The 18,730-nt window shown below is 42.5% G+C and overlaps 1 protein-coding gene and 1 pseudogene across 1 annotated transcript in view; both read right to left on the bottom strand.

Moving 5' to 3' along the window:
• Positions 1–18,730, bottom strand: part of SHISA6 (shisa family member 6) — a 429,288-nt gene that overhangs the window by 251,114 nt on the left and 159,444 nt on the right. The gene's annotated exons all lie outside the window — the stretch shown is intronic.
• LOC102821282 lies at positions 10,663–11,503 on the bottom strand (annotated as a pseudogene).

Below are 18,730 nucleotides of genomic sequence, written 5' to 3'. Positions count from 1 at the left end.
GGGATATATTCAAGGTCATATTTTGGCTCTTGTGGACTTGTTTTCATTTGCTTCAGCTTCAGTTTGAATTTGCATATGAGTAATTGATGGTCAGTTCCACAGTCTGCCCCTGGCCTTGTTTTGATTGATGATATGGAGCTTTTCCATCATCTCTTTCCACAAATGTAGATAATTTGATTTCTAGTATTTGATCCGGTGAGGTCCATGTGTATAATTGTCTCTTATGCTGTCTAAAGAAGGTATTTGAAATGAACAAATTATTGATTTTACAGAATTCTATCATGCGATTTCCAGCATCATTTCTATCACCAAGGCCATATTTTCCAACTACTGATCCTTCCTCTTTGTTCCGAACCTTTGCATTCCAATCACCAGTAATGATCAATACATCTTGATTGCATGTTTGATCAATTCCAGATTGAAGAAGTTGGTAGAATTCTTCTATTTCATCTTCACTGGCTTTAGTGGTTGGTATGTAAATTTGAATAATAGTGGTATTAACTGGTTTTCCCTATAGGTGCATGGATATTATCCTATCACAGAGAGTATTGTACCTCATGACTGTTCTGGATATGTTCTTTTTCATGATCCATGCAACACCATTCCTCTTCAATTTGTCATTTCCAGCATAGTAAACCATGTGGTTGTCAGATTCAAAATGGCCAATACCAGTCCATTTTATCTCACTAATGCCTAAGATATCGATGTTTATGTGTTCCATTTCATCTTTGACAACTTCCAATTTTCCCGGATTCATACTTCGTACATTCCATATTCCGATTTTCAATGGATGTTTACAGCTGTTTCTCTTCATTTTGAGTTGTGCCCCATCAGCAAATGAAGGTCAGGCTTTTTCCCCACAGGCTTTACTCCATTCGCATCATCACGGTCAACTCTACTTTGAGGAGGCAGCTCTTCCCCAGTTGCATTTTGAGTGCGTGCCAATCTGAGGGGCTCATTTTCCGGCACTATTATCTGACAGTGTTTCTCTGCTATTCATAAGGCTTTTGGTGACTAAATATTCAGAAGTAGTTCATCACTCCTTCTTCCTAGTCTGTCTTCGTCTGGAAGCTCATCTGAAACCTGTCCACCATGGGTGACCCTGCTGGTATTTAAAATATCGGTGGCATAGATTTCAGAATCACAGCAACACACACCATCACAGTACGACAAACTGACAGACAAGTTGTGGTATGAAATATAGTGAGTTCTAAAATACATGCTCTTTCCAAGGGAAATAATTACAGACATAGCAGAGATTTATGTACTATGATTATTATCACAGTATTGTTTATAATAGCATAAAACAAGAATGAACCTCAATGTGATCAACAGGCAAATGGCTGAATAAATTATGCTGCAGTCAAAAGCAGCCATGCTATGTAATCATTCAACACTATCCTTTGAAGAATAGCATGCTCTCATGGGAAATTTATATGATATAACATTGTTTTTGTTGTTAAGTGTCATAGAGTCAATTCAAACTCATAGAGATCCTCTATAGGGTTTCCGAGGAGCACCAGCTGAGTTTGAACCACCAACTTTGCGGTTCAGTGTTTATCCTATAGCACTACACCCGGACAAACCCTGCACTGCTGCTCACTCACCCAGGGTGGTTTGCACCCAGACATACAAGCTCATTAAGTCAACAACAAAAAATAATAATTAATGTATGTGATTCACGTTTGTTTGTTTTTCAAGGGAGAATACACAAGGGGAAGAAGGAATATATCAGTTATTCTCCACATGTTTATTCCAACTGTGGGTAATTTTTATACTTTTTTGTGTTTTCCAAATTTTCTTTAAGGAACAGGTCCTTTATCGAAGGTATCATTGAAGACATTGATAGTTCCACAGGAGAAGTCTCACATTCCATGTGGAAAACCCAGGTTCGATTCCTGGCTAATGTACCTTGCAAGCATTCTGCCAGTAGGGACTTGCATGTTACTAGGATGCTGAACAGGTTCCGGTGGACCTTCCAGATTAAGACAGACTAGGAAGAAAGGCTTGATGATCTGCTTCTGAAAATCAGCCAATGAAAACTCTATGGATTACAAAGGTCTGATCCCACTGTGCACAGTAAGCATATAGGGTCACACCGATTGGATGGAGGCCTCCTAAGAAACTTGAGCCAAGAAAGTCATAAATCACAAAAAGGTCGGGATTCCTTCATGACTTCACCTCTGGTCTCTCACTAGGTGTCACGCCCTACTTTTTAGTCCCTTCACTTTTCATTGTACAGAAAAGCAAGGGGACCACAAACCGAGCAGCAGCCTGTAGTGGAAAGTCAGAGGGTCTTCCTTTCACTACCATTTAGTATTTTGAGTAACAGGAAAACTATAGACCTCAGACCCCAATGCACTAGAGCAAGAACTTTGCTATGCAACTTACGGGGGGCATCAAGGGATTATGGTTAAAGAACTGGCAAACTGGGGGTGCTGCGCCTCCCTGAGTGAATGGGATCAATCCTGGGCTATATTCAGCTCACCTGGGATGGCTCTTACCCAGACCCCATGGCTGTCAGTCAAAGGGAAGAGATCTCCTGATTCTCTGCTCATTTAAGAGAAAGTGGCCATCAACACCCTCATCTCCTTGGGTGTGAACTTTAAGCAAGATGCTCCAGCTGCAGAGGATAGCAGAATTTATTCTGCTGCGGCTGGGAGGAGAATAATTGTGTAGGATGTTTGTATCTGCTAAATGGCAGCTCTGGGAGTTGGCTTCATGCAAGTGTGGCAGACCAAAGAGGGGGGCTCTGAGGAGACTAGCTAAAGGTGCAGCCTTCCTTGGGACTGATAATGGAATAAGGCAGGATGATGCTACCTCTAACTCTTGCTATGTGGACTGCCTGGGCTGGTGTTAGAGTCTGAGATGCTACAGAGCAAAGTTTAAATCAATAGGGACTTCGGGGAAAATCACTAGGGTTATGCTGCCTCTAACTCATGCTATGTGGACTGCCTGGGCTTGCGTTAGAGTCTGAGATGTTAGAGAGTGATGTTTCAATTGGTAGGGAGGATAGGGCCTAATCACCAACTAATCCTGTGTGGGGCAAACGGTTAAGTGTCCGGCTGCTAACAAAGATTGGAGGTTCAAGTCCACCCAGAAGTGCCTTGGAAGAGGCCTGGCAATATGCTTTAAAAAACCAGCCACTGGATATGCCTTATGGAATATAATTGTACTCTGACACACATGGGTTTGCCATGAGTTGGAGCTGACCTAACAGCCACTGGTTCAGTTGAATTTTTTTGGGGGGGCGGGGTTTGAATCCTGCTGATGTGGGTCAATACCCTTCTGGTCCCAGGTATAATCATCAGAAAGGGATTTAGCATTCGAACTCCCTACCCTGGCAAGAAAAGCTGGAGTTTGATGAAGCAGGAATGGATTTAGTGCCTCCTCAGAGCTATTGCTCAGAAGTTCTGGGCCTCTCCCTAAGTGCTTCGGTGGAAAGAGTTTTCCTGAAATATCAAGGTATGGATAGCTTTGGGATAGGGTGAGAGCTAAGGTTGAAGGGGTAACTGAGGTTGTCTCAGTTCCCAATATCCCACCAGACTGAAATCCTCACAAGCCGAAGTACAAATTCCTCTTTCTCTCCCACTTGCTTCCCGTATGCCCCACAACAACCTGGAAAGGATATTTGACCATTTGACCAAGGAAAAAATGAGATTTAAAAGAGTGAAGAAAGTCACCCAAAGTCATTCACCCAGCCACTGAGCAGCAGAGCTTCAAATTCCAAGACCATGGAGGAAGAAACACAGTGGACTCTCAGTGTCCACCAATCTCACTATCCTAAGATGGCTTTCAATAGTTCGTGTCCACCACCTGCATCATGATCTAGTTACCCAGTGTCTTCAGGCTTTTCCACTACGATACAGACCTTTAGTTGTAGAAATGGACCCATATGCAGGTCTCATTGGCTGATCTAAGTTTGATACAGAAACTTCTCTACTTTCAACAAACACCTGACATTACTGTTTCTTACACTTGAATGGGCATGCAAATCCCCTGAGAAATCTATGAAAATGTGGATTCAGGCCATCCTCTCTGTCCACTCCAAAAGATGATGCTAATCATTTTGGTATAAGCCACTATGGTATGTTGTATAGACATGCTTTGATTTCAGGTGTTTTTCTAAGTACAAATGCCACAGAGTCTTAGAAGAACAAATGCAAACAAGAAGACTAGACCAATTGTCCTCCGTTTGCATTACTTGTCCTCAAGCCCATCAGATCCATTATCTGTTCTTTCATCCTTGGTCCGAGGCATCAATAGGCTAACCTCTATGGACTGGAGTGCTTGTGATCTTTTCCTGACACTTTACAGGTGAGTTCTGCCAATGGGAGGCAGCAGCAGATGACTAGAAGTTCAAAGGAAGGTCACTGTGTTTTGGATGATTTGTTTTGGCAGTTGTGGCATCCCTCACAGCTCCAGCTCTAAGTGAGTTGTCATCGTACTAAGTCCTCTCTTTGGCCTTTTATCTGGTATTGGGGTAGTAATAGCTTTCCACCTCTGCAGGTCTCTGTCATCTGGTAAAGCCTGGTTTCTAGTCACTAAGGAGCCAGTCCCGACTCATGGCCAGCTCCTATGTGCAATGTTATTCACAGTCTGCTATGATCCACACAGTAGAATTGCTGACAGAGCCTTAACTGATCCATGAAATCATTCTTCTGGATAAAGGAAAACAGTAAAGTAAAGCTCAAGTAAACATCTTTCTGGTATTCTCTGCTTTCAGACAAAATCCATCTGACAGCAACATGTCTGCTTCTGAATCCAGCTTGAATTTCTGGCCACTCTCTGCTGACGTGCTGCTACAACTGCTTTTGAACTATCTTCAGCAAAATTTTATTTGGATGTGATATTAATGCTATCGCTCGCTAATTTCCATTTGCCATTGGGTCACCTGTCTTTGAAATGGGCACAAAAAATGGATCTCTTCCAGTCAGTTGGCAAGATAGCTGTCTTCCAAATTTCTTGGGAGCACCTCCAGGCTTGCATCAATTTGCTGAAACATTTCAATCGGTATTCCATCAATTCCTGGAGTTTTGTTTTTTGCCAACATCTTCCTTCAATACCATTTATTCTTGGTCATATGTTACTTCTTGAAATGGTTAAAAATAGTCCAATTATCTTTAGTACAGTGATTGTGTGTTCCTTCACTCTTCTTTAGATGCTTCCTGCTTCATTCCCTATTCTGCTTATGCTGTTATTGTTGTTGTGTGTCATTGAGTCGGTTCTGACTCATAACAACCCTGCATAGGGTTTCTGAAGAGTGACTGGTGGGTTTGAATTGCCAGTCTTGCAGTGTTTGTCCTATAGTGCCACTCTCCTTCCATATTTCAAATTGAGGCTTGATATTTTTCTTCCATACTTTCAGTTTGAAAAATGTTGAGTGTGTTCTTCCCTTTTGATGCTCTAACGCTGGGTCTTTGCACATTTTATTATAATACTTCTTCTCAAGCTGTTTCTTTACGATTTTCTGCTCTGCTCTTTTAACTTCATCATTTCTTCTATCACGCTAGCTCCTCCGTGTTCAAGAGCAAGTTTCATAGTCTTGCTCTGAACACCATAGGTTTTCAATGACTTTTCTTCTGAGGCACCTTTGGTTGGATGGAACCTCTCAAGTTTTTAGTTAACAGACAAGAGTGTTGACCATTTACACCACCCAGAGACCCCGGCTAGTTACTTACTGCCATCAAGTCTTGTTAATTTCTTCTCTTAATTTAGTCAAACAAGTTGGATTCTGTTTCCTGACAGAGCCCTAACTGATCAGGAAATTATTATTCTGGATAAAGGAAAGCAGTAAAGTGGTGAGATCATGGGGAACAGCACATATGTTCAGAAGGACCGGTACTCAAGAGATGCCCCTTGCCTACAGACTAAACCAACAGTGCTCAGCCTCAAAGGCGCATGTTGTTGTTGTTGGTAAGTACCGTGTACTCTTTTCCGACTCATAGTGACCCTGTACAGTGTTTCTGAGGCTGTACATCTTTACGGGAGCAGAAAGCCTCATCTTTCTCCCGCGTAACAGCTGGTAGTTTCGAACTGCTGACCTTAAGGTTCACAGCCCGATTTGTAACCACTATGGAACCAGAGCTCCTTATACAAAGGTGCACAGAAAGCCACAATGAGAGAGCCAACAGTAGTTAGAATAGAGACCCATCAATGAAATGGAAGGATCCAATAGCTACAATGAACTGAACCATACCAGTCATCGTCAGTGGCATAGGATCAGGCAACAATGTTGAGTTATCGATGGAGTCACCATGAGTCAGATCTGGCTCAGTGACAACTAACCACAACAGGAACTGGTCAAGAGTTACTGGGAAAACTTAAAGGCTAAGTAGGTGGCTGTGCTGATAAGAAACTTGTAGCTTGGTGTCTGTGCCAATCTAGGAGGGATGTAGAAGGAGGTGCTGTGGAAACTAAGGCTACTTAAAGGCTCTCTATGGCTCAGAATGATCAATAAGAGGAGGAGTATGGCCAGCCTCATTTTCTATGTTGAAATAACAGGTCCAGATTGGAATAAAAATAGCGCATATGTGCCGAGAAGCAAATACCTGATTTTACAGTTTTGAAGAACTTAGATTTGGTGGAGGGATGTGTCAGTCTAACAAGCTTGTGATCCTCTCATCACTTCAAGCTTGAGAATAAAGAGTCAGCCTACACCATAGACTCCCGTTTCACTTAGCTCTGGGAACAGGAGTGTTGGGATGAAATGCTCTTGGGCAGCCTCTGGGAGAAGGTTTAATAAAATGTTGGCTTCACCCTACTGTGCTGATAGTGAATTGCTAGTACATGACACCTCCCGTCATTATTTGTATTTAATAGGAAATGAAGTTTAGACCAGAGTTCCAGGATGATGGAAACAGTTAACCCACAGACTGCTAACCGAAAGAGTGGGAGTTCAAATCTACCCAGAGACACCTTGGAAGAAAGTCCGGTTGACCAATGTTTGAAAAATTACCCACTGAAAACCCTATGGACACAGATGGACTCTGATAGACATAGGATCACCAAGGAGTTGGGGTCAAATGCAAGTTGGGGGTGTTTTTTCATTTTCCTCCAAATCACGGTTCTCCTTGGCATTCAAAAAAAGAAAGCTAGCTGCTTGGACATTCTCGAGACCTTTGACGATTAAATATATCCACATCTAAAGGCTCAATGACACAGTGGCTGGAAAGAATGACAGCCTTCAGCCACATTTCATTTAAAAATGGCTATTCGGTTTCCAGAGGAGAGGGACAAATGGGAGATCACTGTGCAAGCATGTGTGCGCAGGAGAGAGGGAGGAGGCAGGCACAAACCATCTGGTCTCATTTGCGGCTGTGTCCTCTGAACTGCACCCAATGGAGTGAGACTCAGATATCTTGGCTGATGAATGTGCTCCTCTGGGCATCTACAATCTCAGTGACCAAGGCTTGTGGTCTGACCTCGGGTGTTAACAATAAGGTTGTGGTGTGCTTCATTCATTTATTCCCATCTGCCTTCTGTCCCACCAATAGAGAGTGCTGAGGATGGAGCATGAAGCAGGTAGTCTCTGTCTGGTGGAAGTGTGTGCTGAGCCAAGCAGAAGAGCCTGGTAGGACCTCTGCTGCTAGCCAGCCTCCATCCTCTGTGGGGGTACGGTGTGCAGAAAGGAGAAAAGATGATCAGTGCCAAAACCTTGTATTCAAAAGAATGGCCCTTGGAGCAGCTGCAAGAACATCACCTGAGTTTATTAGATATGTAGATTCTCAGGCCCTATCCCGGATCCCCGAATCCAAATCTGCATTTGAACAAGGTGCCCAGGTAATTCTTAGTGTACAATGGTATCTCTATATTGAGGACGATCCCCTCCAAGGGATAGTTTTCAATGTCTGAAGGTATTTTTTACTGTCCTGAATAGTGAGGGCGGTAATGAGGAGAGGCCAGAGATGTTACCAAACTTGCAATGCTCAAGACCACTCTTGAGCCACAACAAAAATGTATCCAGTCCAGCGTGTCCATACCAGAAAGGTTAAAAAAACAACAAACAAACCCTGATGTAGAAATTCCTTGATCTTTCTCCCTTTTCCCCTCGTCTTCATCTGACATTATTATTTAAACACAAATTTATATAACATACCCATGACAACTCTATAAACAGATGTCTCCTCTCAGCAGACAGTCCCAGACGACAGAAGTGATGTTTTTCAATTCAGAGCAACACTAAACTCAGAGAACAGATAAATTCTCTCTCCTCATGTTTTCATGGTGGTCTCTGAACCCATCCTGGATGATAGTAGGATCCCTGGGTCTGTGAGCACACCTGTTCAATGTTTTCTCTTAGAGTTGGAGGTGGGCTGTACTGGAATGAGTTTATGCGTCACCCAAATGGTTAAAGCCATGAAGTCAGTTTTCTATCATGAGTGGTGAAACTTCTTTTGTCAAGGACAGCTTCTGGAAGATGTCCAACTAAGCCCCTCACCACATAGCCAGTCAATCATCAAGGTCTGTTCGTTCTTGCTTCTTACAGCTCAAACCGATCTCTTCTTCTCTAAGTCCATGCTGGTCCATGTCAGTCATTGCCTACTGGACCATGGAATAATTATGCTCACGTTTTTCATTGCTTTTGCTTGCCTTTGGTCATGCTCCCTTTCTTATTCAACAATCATACATATAACCACAAGGACAATCTTCCTAGCATATAAATCTTGTCCTGCCATGCCTTTACTCCCAATTGTTCAAGGGTTTCTCTATTTAGATAGAGTCTAAATGTCTGTGGCTGTTTTTAAGTGCCGTCAAGTCGATTTCAAATCATAGTGATCCTGTACAGGGCTTCTGAAAAGTGGCTGGTGGGTCTTAGCATAACAAAAAAGGGTATCTCTTACCACCTGAAGGTTTTCCTTGGTGAAATACCTCTTCACGTACGTCCTCTGCCCATTTTTAAATTGGATTATTCATCATTGTCTTGTTGATATGTTGAAGAGTTCTACAAATTTTAGAGAGCAGTCCCTTGTCTGACATGTCATTGCCAAAAAATGTATTCCAAGTCTCTGAATTCTCTTTTGGTGAAATCTTTTGATGATCATAAGTGTTTAATTGTTAGGAGGTCCCAGTCATCCATTTTGTCTTTTGTTATTTGTGTGTTTTTAGTATTGTTTAATAGGGCATTTATGCCATGCATATGCCTTAAGTTTGTCCTTATTTTTTCACTGATGATCTTTATAGTTCTAAGTTCTACATTTAAGTCTTTAATCCACATTGAATTCAGTTTTGTATATGTTGTGAGATACGGGTCTTGTTCAATTTTCTGTAAATGGATTTCCAGTTTTGTCAGCACCATTGGTTGAAGAGACTATCTCATCCCCTTTTAGCATGTTTTGGTCCTTTTTCAAAGCCCAGCTGAGTGTAGGAGGATTGATTTACTTCTGAGTTCTCACTTCTGTTCCACTGACTTCTGCTGTACTAACACTGGGCTGATCTGAATACTGTGGCTATGTAGTAGTTTTGAGATTAGGAAGTGAAGAAATGACCACGATCATTAGCCATTGTTGTTGGTAAGTGCCATGGAGGTGGTTCCAACTAATAACAACCCTATGTAGGGTTTCCAACAAGGGGCTGCTGGATTTGAATTGCTGACTTTGTGGTTACCAGTCCAATGCTTATCCTTAGCACCAATGCTTAGCACCACACCAGGACTCCATTAGAAAGTTGCAAATCAAAACAACACTAAGATACCATGTTACCCCAGCATTAATAGCAAAGCTCAAAAAACCAGAAAACAACAAACGCTGGAGAAGGTATGGAAAGACTGGGAACCTCCTACATGGCCAGTGGGACTGGAAAATGGAACCACTGGAAAACAATATGGTGCTTTCTCAAAATGTTAGAACTAGAAATACTGTATGATCCAACATTCCTTCTACTTGGTATATATCCTCAAGAAGTAAGAGCCAGGACACGAATAGGTATGTACACATCCATGTTCATTGCAGCATTGTTCACAATGGCAAAAAGATGCCCTCAATAGAAGAATGGTTAAACAAATTTTGGTACATACATCCAATGGAATACTACTCAACGCTGAAGAATAATGAGGAATCTGTGAAACATCTTATAACATGGACGAACCTGAAGGATATTACACTGAGTGAAATTACTCAACCATACAAGGATAAATATTGCAGGAAACCACTATTGTAAAAAAGTCATGAAAAGGTTTTCATGCTAAAAGAACCATTCTAAAAGAGTTACCAGGAGTGGGAAGGAAGGGAGAATTAAAAAAAACAAAAACTTAATCTACAATTTATACAGCTATAACAATTAGCAAACACAAAGGTATTAAAAGAATTTTGTTGTTGTTTTAAGGCTATCTTACCTTCGTCTCCTGCCATGTCTACCTTTAAATCTCCAAATAATAAACCACGAGTAGTTCTCTGGAAACAATACTTTTGGGAGATTCCACACAAGCCTTTCCTTTCCCAAGATACCTTGTCTTCAAAGTACCGACACAGTAAACTTGTACTCATCCTTCAAATGTCAGCTCAAGCTTTGCCTCCTCTAAGAATCCCATCCTGATCCTTCTAATAAATATAATTCCTCAGCTTCCATCATTTCCTAATCATGTCTTCATTACAGCATTTATCAAACTACAATTTTTTTTTAAATTTATCAATTATTTAATGAGGTCCTTTCCTTGCAAGAAATTTAGAATACTAATTTGTGAGGATAAATTTACTTGTGAGAGCAAACACAGCATGCAGGTAACCTTGGAGCTGGGGAATGGCTTTGATTTTTGGCATAATTTGTGAGTCCACAGCTTTCTGACCCACTTTGCATTGCTTTGTAATCTCGTATTTCTTTTTCTCGGTGTTGAAAATCTCGCTACTTGGTGTCTGGGTTTCCACAGTTTCTTCTTGAAGTAAGCATCCTTGAGATGTTTGGGGATCTTCACACCACTGATATCAATTTTGGTGGAGGTGGCAATGACAAATTCTGGTGTGTTCTATGCAGAGGTACATGACTGAGGGACAGAGGTCCAATCACAAGGAGCTGCTTCAGGAAAACCACTCTCTTGCCTCGATGGCGTCCAGTGAAGAGGATCAGAATGGTCTCGGGAGTGATGCTGGATCACAGTCTTCTGACATGCTGACTGAAGGATTTTTCTGCCGTTGTTCAACAGCTTCCAAGGCACATCTTCAGTTGGGTAATACCGAAGCATTGTGCGCAGTGTAACCACTCTGGTACCACCGTTCTTGTGCCCACCAAGTGGTTTGGTGGCAATGGGAAGAACCTTCTCCTTCTTTTCAATGCTGTATTTAGCAGCTGAATACTTCCTTTTGTACATGGCCTTTCTGGAATACATGGCCGATCGGGAATACCTACCAATTCCTCAGACTAGGACAGGATTTCGGCTACAGTAGAGCTTCCCCTGCTTGGGTGTTTTGCCCTTGAAGTTAGCCTTCTTAGTTTTGCCACTGACATCTGCTTTCTTGACTTCAGGCTTCTTCTCCTTGGTATCCAGCTTCTCAGCCTTTCCACCCGCCATCTTGCAAGATGGGAAAGAGCCAAATTATAATTGTTTTGTTTGCACATCTTTATTTCAATTTGACCCTGAGCACCAATGAAGTCAAATGATGCGCTAATTCCTTTTGTATCTCCATCTCCTATCATGATATTACTGTTGTAAGCCATTGAGTCAATCCCAACTCAAAGTGACCCAAAGGACAGAGATGAACTGTCTCAGAGTTTTCCAAGCTATAATATCGATAGGAGCAAATCTCCAGGTCTTTGTTCCCATGGAGCTACCGGGGGATTCAAATCTCCTACCTTTTGGTTAGCATGCAAGTGCTTAGCCTTTTTGCCACCCAGATTCTTTTGTTCCTGTCATAAAACCAAACCAATGGCCGCTGATTCCAACTCATAGCAATACCACAAGATAGAGTAGAACTGCCACATAGAGTTTCAAAACTGTCATCTTTACAGAAGCAGAATGCCACATCTTTTTCCTGCTAAGCACTTGTTGTTGTCAAGTGCCATCGAGTCGGTCCTGACTCATAGCGACCCTGTAACAGGGCTTCTGAGTAGCAGCTGGTAGGTATGAACCACAGACCTTGAGATTAGTAGTCCAGTGCTTATTCCACTGTGCCATACCAGGACTCCTTGCAAAGATCATATTGTTTGTTCAGTATCTTAAGGAATAATATTGAATGACAAGAGTGTGTTAGCTAGAAGGAAGCAGCAAAAGTGTAGAGGAAAGGTGGGCTCAAGAGGTGCATTCTATGATTAAGAACAAAGCCATAGAGAAGCTCTTCATGGTGGAAGGAACTCAAAGATGACCTATAGGCTTTTGAAACTAGAATGGCGGTGCCATTGGGGGAGGGGGTGGTTTTAAAAAAATTAAAGACGGAGAGACACAGTTTTAAAGTGGATGAGGATCTTGAAAGTTTTGGTGGGATAACTGGATGAAGAAATTGCAACTTCAAGGGGGCTTCAAAAAATTTGTAGGTAAGTGGCACTTTTTTCTGTGAATTTTTTGAAGCCCCCCTCATATAGGGTCAAAGGTAATACATATCAGAGGCCCTCACACATTAGCAGAGGCAATATATACAGTAGATTTGAGAAAGGCCTATTTTGCAGGTAAAAAAAATAAAGGGAAAAAGTCTTAGGGGGAACTTATAGTTTTCCATGGTGGGACAAATAGGAGGAATCCAATGAGAACAGTCTGGAGTAAAATGATTTCATGGGTAATCAAAGTAAGGGGAAAAATCAGTAATAAGATGATGGTTAAGAGCTACACATACAAAGACAAGCAGATTAAGGACTGAAGATATCACTGAATTGAGCAATTAGGTGACTAATGATGCCCCAAACCTGGGTGACCCGGAAATAAAAGTAAGATTGGGGAACAATGGACCCCGTGCAAGACAGAAGCCTGCCAGAGATAGAAGTCTTTCCCACTAGTAGGTGTTCTGGTTTGGTGACGTAGGGTCAGCACCAGATTGATAACCACAAGGTCAGTGGTTCAAACCCACCAACTCCTCCTTGGAAACCCTATACAGGGTCACTATGAGTCAGAACTGACTCGATGGTACTAACCACAAGTGGTTAAGACTGCATCCTGCCAAAGACGAAAGATGGAAAACTTGCAAGACCTGGAAAACCAAGGCAATTCCCTTGAGTTTTCTCAGGCTCTGCCATATTGCATTAGTTATATATCAACAGGAACACGGGATAGAAAAAGTGGGGGTTTTGATCCACTGCAGAATTTTACAGTGTGAGTTTTGAGCAGTGGGGTAGGTCATGATGCTGAACCTAACCATAGGTTATCAGCTGGTTGAAGGTCAGTAACACTGAGTGATGAGCTGTTAGCTGGGGCTGAGGTTGCTGAAAAGGCTGGTTGTTGTTGTTGTTAAGTGCCGTTGAGTCAATTCTGACCCATAGCGACCCTGTATAGGGTTTCCAAGGAGTAGCTGGTGCGTTTGAACCACTGATCTTGCAGTCCAAAGGACTTGAAGTCGACGTATTAGCCCATAGTGCCATACCAGGACTCCCATGAAAAGGCTGTTAGATAGGGTCCAACAAAAGACTGGGCTGGGGCAGATGAGAACAGAGCCAACCTCAGCAGATTCCTCTGTGCAAACAGATTGGTGTGTTGTGTTGTTTTGTTTTTGAGTGATCTTTCTCCAAAGTAATTCTGATCAAGTCTTCTCCAATCAGCACCAATTGTTTTTTTGAGACAACAAACTCAATATGCCTGTATTATCTGTTGATAGAAAGATCATATTATCTTTATGTTTTTCCTTACACATTAGCATTTGGAAAAGTTGTTGTTAGGTGCCATAAAGTTGGCACTGACTCAGAGCGACCATGTGCACAACAGAACAGAAAACTTCCCGGTCATGGGCCCACCTCACAATGGTTACTAAATCTGAGCCCATTGTTGATGCCACTGTGCCACACCATCTTGTTGGGGTGTCTTCCTCTTATTCTCTGCCTCCCCACTTTACCAAGTCTGATTCCTTCTCCAGGGACTGGTCCCTCCTGATTCTGGCCACCCTGGCTTCTAAGGAGAAGTGGACACATCTTACTCATTTCCCCACACTGACCATGGTTTTCCAAGTCCAATCATGTCCTACTGTAAGCAGCCTGCAACCTCCATTCCACTAATTATTTGACCTTATTACTTTCAGTTATATCACCTCTTTCTTGACATGTGGTAACCAGAGCCACACAGAGCATTCAGCTGAAATCAATTAACTCATAAATCAGGAAGACATTGCCTACCATAGTATCCTGGTGACCGTCGATTACCATGTTGTTACACACAGGGAATGACAATGGAAACACTTAGTTAGATCAACAAAGGATGTTCGAACACTGTCCTTGTGGTCCTGCTTGAGTTCTGTAGAAAGGACTTCATTACTATCTACTCAAGGAGGGTCCAGCAAAAGGGCTAAAACACCAGGTCTACACAAAACCTTCCACTGCTGACTCTCCATGTGTTTCACTTTCGTCTGCTTCAAACCCATTGATTGGAAACTTTGAATCTGGATAAACACTCAGCTTGTATTTTAAACCATGCTCTTCCTTCCTTCCCCTCCATTTTCTGCTACAGCAGATAGCTGTAGTTGATTGACAGGTAGAATATTGCTGAGGCCAGCTGAAGACATCTGGGAAGAACTGGATCTTTGTAAACAAGCACTTGCCCTTAGCACTAAAGCCTAAATATCCTCACCAGGCTGCTTAACTACAGGTATCACAGCCCAGGCAGGTAGAGTCACTGGTATGTATGCTTTGCTTCCAAAGTGTTGACCCATAAAATCCATACCAGAAATAACCTCTATTGTTATTATATAGGTGGATAACTAAAGCCCTACACAAAGGATTTTGTGTAAACTAAGCTCAGAAAACAATGCCAAACAATGCTAGGTTTGTGTACTTACTCCAAACCCAATTCAGAAATAACGGCATCTAACACATGTCAGGATTCCTTGGGTCGTGCAAACTGTTAGCTCACTCTGTGTTGTTGCTTTTGTTGTTGTTAAAGTGCCGTTGGTTGAGTCGGTTCTGACTCATAGCAACTCTTTGTAGGGTTTTCAAGGAGTGGCTGGTGGGTTTGAACCAACAACCTTGTAGTTAGCAGTCCGGTGCTTATCCAACAACACCACACTGACTCCAAGTTACTTAGTAGTTAACAGAAAGATTGGAGGTGAGAGTGTACCCAGGGTGCTTCAAAAGAAAGGTCTGGTGATCAGCATCCTAAAAATCAGCCACTGAAAACCTCAGGGAGCACAGGTCTATGCTGACATACACGGGACCATCGTGAACTGGAATCGGCTAGAAGATAAAGGGTATGAGTAGTAGGTGTTTTTGTTGTTGTTATGTGCCGTGGAGTCGGTTCTGACCCACAGCGACTCTGTATAGGGTTTCCAAGGCTGTAAATCTTTATGGGAGCAGAAAGTTTCATCTTTATCCCGCGGAACAGCTGGTAGTTTTGAAGGTTCGCAGCCCGATTCGTAACCACTACGCTACCAGAGCTAGTCAGGTTACAATACAGGGTCAAAATGCTCAGGGCCCAGTTCCTCCTCTGCAGTGTCCATCTGTAGACCTCTCTCTGACCCGCGGCCCCTTGGCCTGACCCTTCATCTTTGGAGCCAGGGATCATAGGACATTTTTAAACAAATTAAATAATTATTTACTGAAATACTTTTATGAAATAATTATTTCATTATTTTAAGCCCAAATGCCATTAACTTACCCAGAAATGTCAAGAAGATCTTTGGGGGTCTGCTTTAATCACAGGAATGAAAAAATGCATTTACAGTTTGTGATCTGTAGACAGGAATATGTTTATTGTTAAGTTCTTTTGAGGATTGTTCCTATTTCCCCATCTTATATAAATAGATCACCTACAAATTCTCTTTTGTTAAGCTGCAGCCTACCTCATGCTTGGACTTCACAACTTGCAAGGAATTGCTATTGTCAGTTTTGACCCATAACGACCCTGTATAGGGTTTCTGTGGAGCAGCTGGTGAGTTTGAACCGCCAATTTTGCAGTTCAAACAACTTTGCAATCTGCCACACCAAGACTGGAGCCCAATTAAAGGATCTATCACCATGTGTACTCTCAGGAATGTGGAGGAAAGGGGGAGGGGTGGCTAATTCAGCAAGGGCACATTTCTAGCTCCAGTAGCAGCGTAGTGGTTACGAATCAGGCTGCTAACCTCAAGGTCAGCAGTTCGAAACTACCAGCCGTTCCACGGGAGACCGATGAGGCTTTCTGCTCCTGTAAAGATTTACAGCCTTGGAAACCCTATGCAGGGTCACTATGAGTCAGAACCGACTACACTGTACTTAACAACAACAATTATACCTTACTGAACTGTCAGGTTCTGGACACAAAATAGAAGTGTGGCTCACCAATTAGCCCTGCTAATCTAAAACTCTTGTTTGCTTTTAGAATTGTTGTGTTTTGAAGTTTCGTTTGCCTTCACGAATCATTCAAACTAAGTCAAATTAGCTCGTGAAAAAGGAGGAGAGTGGGTGCTGGGGACAAATTCCATGAGCACCCAGGCCAGATGCAACATTAAGCATCCAAAGGAAAGGGTGTGCACTTCTACCCTTGGAAACAGCTTTCTCTTCTGTGGCCTCCACTTCTGACTTTGCCCTCTATCCTCAAATGTGTCTACTTGTGCTACTTGAATGTGCTTTCTCCTTCGACTGGGGTTGAATCCCAGCTTGCTACTGATTTGTGATTTGTCACTGGGGAGTTACTTAAGATTTCTAAGGCATGGAAGTACTAAAGTCAAGCTCAAAGAGTTACTGGGAAGGTCACTGGGATGATACGTGTGAAATGTGAATCCTAGGTTCTGAAACGTCAGAGCCATAACTGAAATTGTTCTAACATTACCAAATGATTTCTATGAAGAAAGAAAAAGGTTGCTATCAATTACAATTCATGGTAACCCCATGTGTGTCAGATGAGAACTGTCAACAAAAGGATTTTCAATGGCTGATTTTGTTAGAAATCAATCACAGGCTTTTCTTCTGAGGACTCAAAACCATCATCATTTTCTTTCCTTTAACAGCCTAAGTGTTAAGTGCAGCATGTAAGGACTTAGTGCTGCTGTTGTCAGTGCTGAAAAGTTGGTTCCAACTCATGCAACCCTGGATAGGTTTCTGAGGAGTGGCTGGTGGGTTTGAATCTCTGCCCTTGAGGTTAGCAATCCAGTGCTTTTAGCAGTGCAGTGCTTATCTGACAGTGTCACACCAAGACCCAGAGACTTACTATTTTGTAAATCTGAAGGTCTTTGCTCAGCCCTTTAGCCTTCTGCATTGGTTGACTCTATGGAGCGCCCTGGTCAGCCTTTCTCTATTCCCCTGGTTCTCCTCCTAATTCTGATTGTTCCCGCCCCCACTGCCTTTGCTGCTGATTTTTACACCCATCTTGTGAAAGTGGGTGATACTCAAGACTCAGTCTCAGTCCTCTACTGTTTCTCCATTTATTATGCTTTATTCAAAAGACGGAGTCCTGATGTGGCACGTAGGATAAGTGCTGGGCCACAAGGTTGGTCTGAACCATGAAGTCACGGTTCAAACTCACCAGTCGCTCCCCGGGGAACCTATACGGGGTTGCTATGAGTTAGAATCAACTTGACAGCACTTAATAACAACAATAGCACTCAACATATGGTGCCCAAATCTCTAGCTTCAAGCCCAACCCTGATTCTCAGTTAACTTCTCCACTTTCCTAGTTTATTTGTACATGGAACATGTACATCCCAATCTCAAATATGGCATGCTCACATACATGACGTTTTGAGCTACAGTGTAGTGTAAGGTACAGACACACTTCCATAAGCATGCAACATTTCAAGAAATGCAAAGACGTCATTATCCCTCAAACAAGAACTCACTACATCAAATTTTAGATACGCATCCCACCCAGGGACTCTACACAGAAACTGATACCTGGTGTGGTGCTGTAAGATCAGCACTGGATTGCAAACCACAAGGTCAGCAGTTCAAATCCACCAGTTGCTCCTTAGAAACCCTATACAGGATCACTATGAGTTGAAACTGACTCCGTGGTATTTACCAACAACAACATCCCACCCAGGGACTCTACACAGAATGAAGATTTCAGAAACCCTGGGATGAGGTCCAGTAATGCATATTCTAATAGCCCTGAAGGATCCTGAAGCAGGCTCAAGTTTGAGAATCACTGATTTCGCCTGAAACCTAAGGGACTGCCAGATTATAATTGCCTGCCAGATTCCTCAAATTGGAAGGTGAAGAATGAAATGAAGTGTGTTAACATGCTTATGTCCCCTCTCCATTCTTCTTGTTCCTTGTTTATGTTTGGGCTGTTCCTAAGGCTGCCAGCTGCATGCTGGTGAAGCTGGAAAAACTCTCAACTCAGCAGCACCTGGTGTCTCTTGCTTTCTGCCCTGGGACTTTTCAGCCATTTGGTCAGATATGCAAATTCAGAGGGAGGAGACTTAGGAACTTCTGGCCAATAGGATGTGAAATGCTTCCTGGTTGAGCATCTTATGCAGACAACGTTAAGGCATTTCCACTTCCACATGGTCCCTCAGAATGTGCTCAGCAGGACTGAGTTCTACACCACAGCTGTAACTTTCTCAACAATCCTTGGATTGCTGTTCTTCCTTTCCTTGTTACACTTTCCCTTCCTTGTTACACTTTCCCTCCTTGGTTACACTTTCCCTTCCTTGTTACACTTTCCCTTCCTTGTTACACTTTCCCTTCCTTG

The sequence above is a fragment of the Chrysochloris asiatica genome, unplaced genomic scaffold, assembly GCF_000296735.1.
Source record: "Chrysochloris asiatica unplaced genomic scaffold, ChrAsi1.0 scaffold00054, whole genome shotgun sequence".
NCBI lineage: Eukaryota > Metazoa > Chordata > Mammalia > Afrosoricida > Chrysochloridae > Chrysochloris > Chrysochloris asiatica.
The sequence above is the reverse complement of the archived record's forward strand: the minus strand, read 5'-3'. Positions and strand labels throughout refer to the sequence as shown.